We start from the raw sequence: 12,457 nt of genomic DNA, 5'->3' as shown, positions 1-12,457 counted from the left end.
AAGTCCACAGGGTTGCCAGGTGTGCTTCCCTCACTTGTCAGCTGTTCTCCTCACATGTTCAAGCTTTGGGAGTAAGCTGGAATCACAGTACAAATAAGAAGGTGTCTCAGTCCAAGCACAAACCACCCTGTGCAGACCCTCTTCTTCATAATGCTTCAGTGTGTCCTTGGCTCCAGTCATGGCAAGGAGATGACTATTTGGGAAAGGCAGTTATTCACCCTTGATGTTAGTCCTGAGTGGTTTCTGTGGGGCTGCCAACACAGGGCTTCTTCAGATCCACCTGCACTGCTGTTTGATCAGTGGCCTTTTGCCCAGCATGCACTACTGAAGACCTGCCCACCCCACCAGACCAACTCACTTCGTCAACAGCAGTCCCTAGGGCTAGCCCCTCTATCCTCCGTAGAGCTATCCCCAGTTGTAACAGGACAGTGCATATGGAGGTAAGGCTTTTACTTGGCAGAGAAAAGCTCAGCCCGTACAGATGAGAGGGAACAGCAAGGCTCAGCTTGGCTGCTCTCCTGTGGTGCTCCAGAGAGAGATGGAAATATTACCCAGGCCTCCAGCCCCTGAGGAACCTGCTGCTTCCCCCATTGATGGTGGATGCTGGGCAGAGCCCACTGCCTGCTGCAGTCGGTGCTGCCTGCCCCCTTTCCACACCCTGCCTCTAGAAGCGGCTGGCTTAGGAGCAACCCTGAGCACAGACATGATAAAGCCAAGTGGCCATTTTGGCATTGCTGCATACAGTAAGCCACGTGATGATCATACATGGTCTCCCAGCTGCTGCTGCTCCTGCCCATCTGCTACCCTGGCACAGTGCCTCCTTCTCTAGAGGGAACCTCCATTCACAAAGGCAGAGGCACCAGCCAGCCTGCAAGGTTGTGCCTGTAGCCACGTGCATGCTGCCATGTCTGCATGGGGCACTTCTGCATGAGGCTGGATGTGCCGGGAGGGACCAGATCACCAGCGGTGGGATTTCATCTGCTCAGTGCCAGTTTCTGGTGATGACCATCCAAAATGGCAACAAACCCAGGCACAGAGGCACGATCTCAAGGGCCAGGGGACCTAGCTTCTATACCAAGCTCCGCAAAAAACTGGCCACAAGCCAGCTTCAGTTCTTCACTTTGATTTCAAGAGAGTGTGAATCTAGGTGCCAATGTCTCAGCCTATTCCCAAACTGCCCAGAAGCCAACTTCAGCATCCAGATCAGACTTCCTGGCTAGAGACAGAGCTGCTCTCCCTGCAGGTGACAAAGGCACTTGTCCTGCCCAGAATTAAAAACAGTATTCCTTAAAGACAATGATCAGCCCAATCAAAAAGGACCTGCCCTGAGTTCTAACCAAGGGGGAGGAATAACTACCAACCTTGATGTTCAGTGTGGGTCTACCCTTGAAACCAGCTGCAATGGGGAGCAGGACTCAAAGTGCTTCTAGAAGTCCTTTTTTGGACTTTGAAGCATCTATTCCCCAAAACCAATGTGCATCATTAGCTAACTGCCATTAGCCAGCAGAACAGATTCCTTTAAGACAGAAAACAAAACAGCTCTGTACCACGCCATGCTCAGAAGATGTCCACGTGCCATGAGCTCTGCTCAGATAAGCACAAGCCAAAGCAGCAGGTTCCGGGAAAGTAGGCCATGACACAGCATCAGCAGGACCTCTAACACTACTGAAAAAGTAAAGAACACAGTGGGGGAACAGGGGAGTAAACAGAGACTAGAAGTTTTTAATAATATAGGAAGGGTAAAATACAAAGGGCATTCTACAAGCTGTAATCCATCACCCTGAGGATGATGTGCATAGCTTCTGATTATGAACAAGAAAAACAATAACTACTACATCATCAACTGATGTCACTTTCTTACATCACCCAAGTAGTTGCTAGAAGCATAGCATAAGTGCATTAGGAGCTGGTATGTGGAATAAAGACCAAAGCAAGGCACAACCTTTGAGCAAGCACAGTCAGTTTAATTACATAAAATTATTGATCAAACATTGAGATTAATCAGTCAGTATTATATTAATAAAGGAAAAAGCACTAAACAAGTCACAAAAGTACCAAAACAAGGGAGTAGTTTTGCAATTACTTGCAAGTAAGTAAAAAATTACTATGGAAGAAAATCATGGATTGAGGGAACCATCCTTGTATTGACACAGAGGAAGGTCCTTCTGAGCACCAGCACTGGGCTGGTGGAGTACCACCAGCTTTCTTCTGCTACTATACTTCATAAACATCCATATACACCCATTTACATTAACAAGAGTCTTGATATTGACTTTAATGGTAGTTGGGTCTGACCCAAACAGCTCAACTCCCAGTTTTAGTTTTCTGTGGGGTACTGAGCACCCTGAGCTCCTCAAAGTCCGGGGAAGCTGGAGGTTGTTCTCAGTCCTTGCAGCAAAATGCTTTGTGTTTTCAGGGCTAGCTCTCAGACCCTCTGAGCCCCACCACAGACTTCTAGTTACTCAGTTTAGTAAATACATTTGTCACCTCCTCCAGCAGGTGGGGGCAGGGAGGAAGATGTCTGAAGTCAGATTGTTATACCATTATAAAAGCTTAAGACTTTCATGTAAAAGAGAAAATTTGAAAATAAGCTGCTGAATGGAGCTACTTAAGCACTAACCCCTTTTTGACCTGATTAAAAAAAGGTAATTACATGCATTCGGAATGCTTTACACAAGGAAAAAGTACTTCACAGGGCAGAGGCAGGAAGGAGCTTCCTGCTGGCAGCTCAGCCCTCCTAAGAGCCAGGTGTTCAAATACTTGCAAAGAATGGACTATTTATCTTAAAATCCTACTTGCCTATGCCTATTTCGTACAACAAAAAATGATTAGCTCATTGCTACTCTACAGCCACGAGGGCTGTGTAACATTCATATTCTTTATCTGCTATTTCAAGAAATCATAGCAGAGTGACCTCTGCCAAGGTCCAAATCCCAGGAGGCAATTTCTTTGCCTTATTCCTACCATGTAAGAGCCATTTCTAGAGCACTGAACTCTGCCCTCAGACCCCACAGTCCTGCAAGATGCCCACTAAGGCAGCTATTCAATGCCAACTGACACCCACCAAAATCCTAAGCATATGTCAGACAGCTCCAGTGTCCCTGAGGTAAGGGACAAGCAGAGCCTTGGGCACAAAGAATCATCTCCTATCCAGCTCCAACATTTTTTCCACTTGCCTGTCTTTACCCTGTTCATTTTAATGCTGTTTTCCAGAACATTAGAAAATAACAAATGCAATAAAACCTGCAGAGCCAAGACCATCAGCATCAGTGTATTCATAGTGCAGCTTTCCCATGTTTCAGAGAATTGGATCTTCCTGTGATAATTCAAGCTGAAACTCAGAGTTTGTCCAAATACAAGAGGCAGATAAGTGCTGCTTGATACCAGCCCCACTGACAGCCATTTGACCAGACCAGTTCAGAGCTTGGCAGATATCATGAAAAATATTGAGAACAGAAGTGAAATTCAAATAAAATTGAGATATATAATAGAAAATAAGGGGAAGAGGAATGACAAAGGGAGCATGACAAAAGCAGAGGGGAATCCTAACTAAACTAGCTCACTCTCAGTTGCAAAGATGGTAATACCAACCCTTAGGTGTGAAGTTATCTACCTCCACACTAGACAGTTACATCAGGCAGCAACACAAACCTTAAGCACTTGAACAGCCATGGTAAAGGCAAAAAAAATATTCACATGCTTAACCTGAAGTACAAACTCATGCATTTTGCTGGGACAAATTGAGAAAAAAAAGCTGTCTTGGTTCCACGTCCCAAATCAAATCCACAGGAACAGACAGCATCCACAGAGCACCTTCATCCCTGACATGAAATGCTGCAAGCTAATGAGACAGCTGTTCATGCTTGTAGGAAAAACTTGATCTCTGAAGTGAACTTTGTAAGTTCTACCTTGCTTGGGTGAAGCGTGACCCCTAAAGCCATTTTAACCCACACCAGCTTCCAGCAGCTCTGTAGTAGGAAGAGATGCTGCTGCTTTCTGCTCCAGTGTCTTTAAGTAGGATATCAACTATGTGGTGAGAATACTAACCCTTGTGGCAACCTAGATTGAGCTGCAAGGATAACACTTCCCCTGGAGGTAGAGGGGTCTGGCACCAACAGGAAAGCACCAGTCAGGCCCAGAATATGCATGATGGCTCTAATTTAAAGCTCAGGGAACCCTGGTTTCCAGTCAGCACAGAATGCAGAAATGGACTTGACCTGCCACCTGTCCCCAGATCTGCTGGACACCAGGCACAGGCAGTCTTCAATGGCTTATTCAATAAGCCTGCCAAGATACTGCCTGCCTCTGCTCTCCTCTGCTGATGTTTTGCTTATAGAAAATCTTGGTTGGTTTGTTTGCTTTGCTAAGATACATAAATAGCAATTTCTTTAAGCCTTGCTTTCCTTGATTGATATCCATCCCAGAAGCTTGGGCTGCAACCAACCCAAACAGTATGAAAATCAGCATGCCTGACCCTGAAAGGATGAACGGCATTTGGAGGCTCTTGCTTGCTCCTGCCTTAGCAGCTGTGGCCACAAGGTGCAGGGGAGTTCAGCTGCATTACCCATCCACACAACCAAACCACACACTTTTAACTCAAGACTCTCAAAGCATGACTCCTTAGAAGGAGCTCAGTTCTACCTGGTAAGGACAACCCTCCTTCTTGCCATAGGTGGAGTAGACATAGCAACCTATAGTATTTTCTAAACCTTGCAGTGGCATCTTCCAAGTGACTGTTAAATATAAACTTAGAAAATAGTGGAGATTCAAGGAAGAATCTGGGTAGCCAGCAAATTACTAAAATCCTGTTCACTCTACAGCAGTTCTCCATCTTTGCTCTTTTTGCAGACCTTTCAGCAAACGATGAAGCAAGACTGAGATCACAGGCAGCATTTGTAACCTGCTGCCAGTTAGATATTCAAATGGACTGCAGCAAACGTAGCACCTAGTTGGAAGAGCCACATGCTCCTGGGCAGATTCTTCCTTTATTCTACAGAACCCAACACACGTCAAGTACTAAATATTTTTTTTCCCATGATGGACAGCTGTCCAGGTTGGGTTTCAGAGGTCTTTTCAAGAACCAAGTCCAGAAAGCACTCAACTTACCACCTAGACAGGATCAGAAAGACTTGTTTCTCTGCCCATCTTCCAGCCTTGCCCTTGAAGATTCTGCTCGGGCCCAGAAGGTCTGGAATTAGCAGAGTTTTTTAGCTGTGTCAGTGCTGCACACATCTGCCATGCAGAAGAGAGCTGGCATGATAGCCAGCTGAGGGGCTATGTCAAGGAGCATAGTCCTGCCACTACCCATCCCAGCGATGCCTAAAGCTGATCTCCATGTGCTTCAGGAGGGTCAGAACGGAATCACTATTGCCCTTTCCGAGGATCCCATCTTCTAATGCGCATAAAATTAGTCTTTCCTCCCCTGCATTTCTAGAACCTTCTTAGCTGACTGGCGAGGTAAAAGGATATTTCTGTTTCTTAGTCAAAGTGGTTATCTTTCAAAACTAAAATACCAGAACCAAGCAGCAGCTTTAGCAAACAGTGCTAAGAGGACATTCCTCTCTTGTCAGAGGAGCAGCTGCACAGAGAACGAATGGTGAGAAGAAGAAAACAGGTCCATGGGCATTTTTTTTTTACAGTGTTTGCTGCGTTAGTAGTTGGCTTTGCAGAAACACCAACTCCAGGAGATATTTTTCTGAGCTAGGGAAAGGACCGCCTTGGAAGCAACTTTCAGCATAGACAGGAGGAGCCTGAGATCATTCCCATCAAGGGGGGAAAAAAAAAAAACAACCTGTGTCAGTAATGGAAGAGGTGCCAGGGAGGGCTTGTGCGGTGTGGAAGAGGGAACCTTACACAGTAGTATGCATTAAAATACCTGTGACCTGAGAATCCAGTGACATATCCAAGGCAAGCGACATGCAGGTTGGGGGCCTGATGGCAGTGTCCATTGTCACTGGAAAAGCAGGAAACAGGAATGGACTGGATGTGAGGGGAAACAGAAGAGCTCTGCTCTAGACTGAAGCAGATAGCTGGATCTGCACAGAGGTCTTCAAGATAGACCTGTCTCCACCTGTTCTCAGACTGAGAAGTGACAAGGCATCCACAAAGGCAATTTACTGCTTGGATGAGATCAATCAGATAAGATGTAAAGGGAGGAGAGAAGGAGCCCAAGGATGGAGTGATATGGGACATTTTCACAAATTTAGATTGGAAAAGGCCAAAGGGAAGAACAGCACCTTCCAAGGGACTTTGTGGAAGACAGTCTAGGGAGGGAAGGGAGGAAAGGGAAGAACAGAGGAGGAACATCCCAGGTGATAGGAGTAAGGACATGAGAGGAAAGAAGGGCAGACTGATGAAGTCACTTTGCAAGTCAAGGTGCAGAGATGGGCTGTATTTAGAGAAACATGTGGAGGCTTGAATAGCAAGTTTGTTTTGTAAGGAAGAGCTGCCAGAAGAGAGGGTGGACTGAAGGGGAAGAATAACAGCATGGATAGGAATAGATATAGGGAGTCTGCGAGATGCGAGAAGGTGCTTGCGCTCACGTCCAAGAGACAAGGACAAGAAAGGAGAGCACATAATCTCACATTTCTTTTTAAACTTAGAAGTAGAAGAGATTTTGGTCAGAAAAAGAAATGAAGGCAGAGGAGGAAGGTTTCGACTGACTCAAGGTGGCAGGAAGCCAGTTGTGACTGAATCCCATGCCAGCAAGAAAGCTAGAGAAAGAAAACTATTTAGTCAGCAAGGTGGCAAACTGGAAAAGTTTAGCACAGTCAGCATGGTAATAGGGTTTGAGACCCTCCAAGTAACAGGAGCAGAGAAAGCCAAGGCTGGAGTGAATCAGGACTAGGAATCAACAAGTTCCACATTGCAGTGGGATGAGAAGGCAAGAGGTTCAGGATGACAGGGGATCAGCTGTAGCAAAAGGACAGACAGCAAGGAAACAAGAAGATGCAATGTCAAGGCTGAGAGCAGCAGAAACACCAAGTGATGGGATGTGCAGCCAACTGGCGGCAGCAAAAAAAAAAAGCCAGTAGCGACAGCAAGCGGGAAAAGCAATGGGGTTGTTTTCCAGTGGGAAGATGTTTTCCTGCCAGCACCAAGAAAGCACCAACTGGCAAACAGCTCCAAAACAAAAGCATTTGCTGGAAATGCTTAACTGCTTGATCCTGAAGATTCCCCATGTCATGAATATCTAAGCAACAAAATTACATCCTCAATGCAGTGCTCAGGGTGCCACCTCTAAGGGGACAGCACCAGGTAGGAGTCACATTGAACTGAAACACTCTGGGCCAGCGTGTGCGGACTCTTCCCCAAGGCAGCCCTCCAGTCCGTGAGCTCCAGCTAAGCCATCTCCCCCATTCCCTGGCTGCAGCCCTCCTACATGCACGAAGCATTGCAATTCTGGCATCTGCACACAGACACGAGCCACGTTTGCCACACAGAGGAAAGCTCTCATCTCCTTGCCCAGCACCCAGGCTTGCCATTGCCATCTGCTATTCCTCCCCTTCCCGCAGCACCCCTTCTCTCCCTTGGTTTTTTTCATGCCTCCTTCCCTTGCTTTCAGCTTCTTCTCATCCCTGCACTAAGGTGAGCCTCCTTCCCCAGGCACAGCTGAGCATTGCTCTGTCTCACAGCTGCCCCATGCTCCCTCCGGTGTCAGGATCTAGGAGGGAAACACCACCTCAGCTGTAAGTGCTCAGCCCCTTGGCAGTGACCATTAAATGCCATCACTAAATATCAGCAGCCTCCCGAGGCCACACGCGGTTGTGTATGAACCTCTGCCCTCTCCTGGCTGGAGCAAGGAATGCCGAGCTCGGTTTTCCCCCCATCCCCTGCGCTGCACACACCATGAGCACTTCCCAAGAGTTAATATATACACTCTAGGCTTATTTTAACAGCCCCTTCAAAGTTGTAGGTCTGCACAGGATACATATTTTATATCTCTAAGCATATTAGCATTTCTCAAATGCCTTTCAAATAGATCACATATATGCGCTGTGGGAAAAGCCCAACATAAATTGTGACACTCAGCTATGCATGGAGCTGCTCCAAGCGCACCCATTATCCTCTAGCCTGTATCTTGCAGCATGCATCCCAAATCCTAAGGCACTACCAATCATCCTTGAATAAGACTCTGCTGAGTTACTAGGGTCAGGTTCATAGAGTACATGAAGAATTCCCTTTAGCAGTTCTTATTCCCATGTGCACATGTTTAGGTGGGTCTCACAATAAGGTCTGAATTCATTTCAGGTTTGGGGAAGCTGGATACATTGGGTACCAGTTTTGCTGTAGGACCTGGTGCTCCAGGTGTCAGGCAGTCTAAATCACTGCCTTTTGGACCAAATTAGATAGCATGAACACAGTACCCCTTTAAGCACTTCTACAAACACATGCCCAAGCAGCTTCATTCCCAACCCACACTGGGAAAGCCAGAGAAGGGATCAGGACATGGATCACTTCACCCAGCTCTCCCATAGCAGTAGGCAAGGAGTCCTGCCTCTGACAGGCAGGTTAACAGCATCTGTTCTTCTTACTGGACTGGATCATTTTCTTTGCCATCCCAATTTGTTTAAACTGGTATCACATATCAGTTCCCTCATACACACACTCTTTGTGAGAATTCAAAGAAAGCAAATGCAGGAAACTGTGTCACCCCAAGCCACTAAATAACTGACTTCTCACCTACAAACAGTGAGAATCATCATGAGACTCCAGTTGCAATGCCAGTGGCAACACAGCACTACCACACATGTATATTTATTTAAATGCATTACAGATATTGCCACAAACAAGGAGTTCCAAGTACTACAGATGTGCAAGGGGGCAATCACCTATTATTTCTGCCTGATCCTGGCCTTGCAATCCCCATCCTGATTAAATTACTGAGGGTAGGATTATCAGCAAGATAATCAGATGCAGTGTCTAATCTGGATAACCCAGCATTACTGGGCCTCACAACACAGGATTTCACTGACCACCCAGCCAGGGCATTCCAGAGCATTACATCTCATTTCCACCACTTAAAGGATTCAAACATCCAAGAGACTTGGGCAGAGGGGAAGGCTAAGGAATACGCACACTTTCAGTCAAATGCAATAGTTTGCTTAACTGCTGTGGTCCTGCACGGTTCCAGCACAACCAGGATTTCATAGAAATCACTTATCTGAGCATCTCATTGTGTATTTAGAGGCTCCAGAATCTACACTTTTGTTTTTTTAATAAAGCCTCAAGATCTCAACCCATCTGTCAGGAGCAGGTAGGTGCAGCTTCATCTGTCTCAAAACAATGGCATTGTCCAAATAGCTCTTTTTGGTCTGGATACCTCCTGTGACCCTCCTCCAAGCTTTCCATGTCCTTAGCCAAACAACATAAGTCCTTGTAGACAGCCGTGAGGTCTCCCGAAAGGGAGATCCCAAGGACAGGGACAGGGTCAGGAAGTAAGGATTATATTGCTCTTGGAGGACTTCAGTATCTCAACAAAAGAATTGTTAGAATTTCTTGCCTATCACCTGCATGTAATTGCTCACCTCCACTCTGTCTTCCCCTCAGCTGAGACTTTTCTCCCCATGTTTCTACAAGTTTGTCATTCTGGAACAGAAGCTAGGAGCGATGCTCTGAGAAGGCGGCCCAGCTTTGGGAACCTGAACCTTGGCTAGCTGCTGCATCGCACAGCAAGCAGGGTTTTGTTCAACAGCAAAATGGCCTGGATAGGGCACAAAGACAGAAAACGCACCTGATCTTTCACCAAGTCCTCCATTGTTCCCAGACAGCATGAGAGGGTATTTTAAAATCTCTTCTGCAGACCTGCACAGCCTGAACTCCTGTTCTGCTCAAAAATTGAATCACTTAGAGGCTTTCATCACCTTATCAAAGTAAGTCCCTAGTGGCCCCTGCCTTCCCTCCCATGAAGAGTTTGATCTCCTTTTAGGAACAGGATAAAGCTGTCCTGGAGCAAAGCTGCTTTTCAGTGAAGTATTGTGCTGGTTTTGTGAGAACACCAGACACCTCCAGGTGTCCCTCAAACATGTATCTATCAATAGTTACAGTTCAGATTTTTTCCAAGCAGCTCACAGAAAATAGACTGTAGGCATCTGACTTCTGTTTGAAGGGCACGTTAGAAATGCGATTCACAGAAGGGATGTCTAGATTACATTTCTGATGCTGCCTAACTATGTGGGTTCAGCTTATCTCCAATTACAAGGGCAAACAGAGAGAGGAGGACCAGGAAGGAAGAAGTTAGAGCTGAGAACAGATGAAAATGTTGCTGGCTGCCATCAGTTCATACTCACTGCCAAAAGCAAGGTCATGCAATACTATCTTTCTGCATTGTTAAAGATCTCAAAGGTAAAAGGGCACTACCATTTCAAGAATATAAATGGTTGCATGAAACAATCTTCTCTCCCACCAGAGATGTCGACTTGTTACCCAGAACAGCCAAATCCTTCAGCAATCATGAAAATCCACAAGATCTGGAGCATCCCTGCTGATTTAGCCCATGTCCATATCAAAATCAACAGCCCTCATTCGCTAAGCATCAGGGATGGGAAACAGGAACAGCAGCTGGCTAGAGTCAGACACTGAGGAGTGAGCACATTTATAGTGAGACTGTTCATCATGCATTTATACACACCAGGTAAAACAAGAGCAGATAAAGAAACACTCTTCCCATTAGATTTTCAGATTCATCCAGAAGTTGGAATCCAGGAAAGAGAAACTCCTACCACCTGTGATGGAAACCAGTAGGTAAGAGAAATACCTATAGAGAAGATTAAAAATTCGCTAAAAAAATGTCTCAAGGCAGCTGCTAGAGCCTCATAGGAGGGAGATACAGGAGAAAGAAGGTGGTGGCTTTTCTTTTCATACTCTATCATTAAAACTCTGAAGTTGAGAACTCTGACTTCTGCCTATTTCCACTGATGTGCTAATCAGGTTATGCACAGAGCAATGACAGTACACCTACCACCTGTGGCTTAGAGACCTGCCTGAAATTCTTACTTCAGGACCAACAGAATCAGCCTCTCCAGCACTTGGTATTTTTACTTCTCTGGGGTTTTGTTTGCACTTTTAACAAGTCACATACCCATAGGAAAGCTCTCCCTTGGGTTCACACTGTCAATACAGCTCACATGAAGGCTTTACTAAGAAATCAGGCAGCAACTACTCTCATCTCCATGTCTAGGGTCAGCAGAGATGGATAGTACAATCATACCCCTCAGCTACGCTCACAGGCGAGCAGAGCTGTAACAACATAACAATGGGATAGAAATTGTGGTCTAAATAATACTCCTTCTCAAGAGCAGGACGTTGATTTTCCAGGCTATATTTCTTGCTTCAGAAAGGTAGAGAAATGACGTGGTGTAGCATGGTGAGAAATTATAACCTTTAAAACACAATAGGGTAAAATCACACTGCACTGGGTAAGCACTCACTGGTGGTGGTCCACTGGAGAGCACACTGTTGCACAGTTTCTTCTTTTAACAAGCTGGAAACTTTGTGGAGGCAATAAGGACTTTGAGAACACAGCCTGGGACACTCATGCATTAGCATTAAAAAAGTACACCTGTGCTCTCTGCTGATGACTTTCATACTGTTCAGGTCAGTGAAGTCACTACTGCAAGCATTTCAGGCAGGGATAATCCAAAGTCAACATGCAGACAACACATTCCTCAGGTGAGAATCTAACCAAGCTACTGAATTTGCTTGACCCAGAGAGCTCAGCTGTCTTCCCAGCTGGGCTCCCTCCTGGCTTCACAGCAGGCACCCCTCTGCAAGGCTAGCAGTGCTGCAGCCCAATGCACCCAGCAATAGCAGAAACGGCTCTTCACACATACTTGCACCTAAACTGTGTTCAGGTGAGCACCCCATTGGACAGATACAAAGCATATGGACAGCAAAGCTTAGCAGGCTTATGCTCCCTCAACTCACAGTGTAAAAGAATGCACCCTTCCTAGCAATTTGTTGCATAAGCCAAGGAAACATTTTGCCTTCCCTCCGTGACACCTCAAGGGTTTACAATCACTGATAAATACCTGCTGGTGTCCAGTTTACTAGTGATAATAGTAAACAAAGCTGACTGTGTGCCAGGATATGTCCTTTCTTTACAGTCTGACTGCGTACTTCCCTGGGGATGAATGCGTGCGGGCATTGCTGGCCAAGGCAGTGTTATCACACAAGGAACCAACAGCTTCAGACAACTTGAGCCCAGCAGCATTTCCAAGGCTCCTTGCCTTCAAGATCAAGCAGATCTCTCCTGCTCAGCAGTCCCCAAAACAAACTCCTCCAGATAGCACATCTACAAGGTAGTCACACTAACAACTTCTCCTTGTTTTTTTTACCTTGATCCTTTCCTAGTGAAAGAGCTGCCAGCAGGACACGTGCAGCTTTAAATGCCCATAACATTGCCTCAGGCTCTCTAGGCACCCCAGCTCCTGGCACACACAAGCAAACCCTGGCCTTT

The sequence above is a fragment of the Harpia harpyja genome, chromosome 12, assembly GCF_026419915.1.
Source record: "Harpia harpyja isolate bHarHar1 chromosome 12, bHarHar1 primary haplotype, whole genome shotgun sequence".
Taxonomy (NCBI): domain Eukaryota; kingdom Metazoa; phylum Chordata; class Aves; order Accipitriformes; family Accipitridae; genus Harpia; species Harpia harpyja.
Note: the sequence above shows the minus strand (reverse complement) of the source record.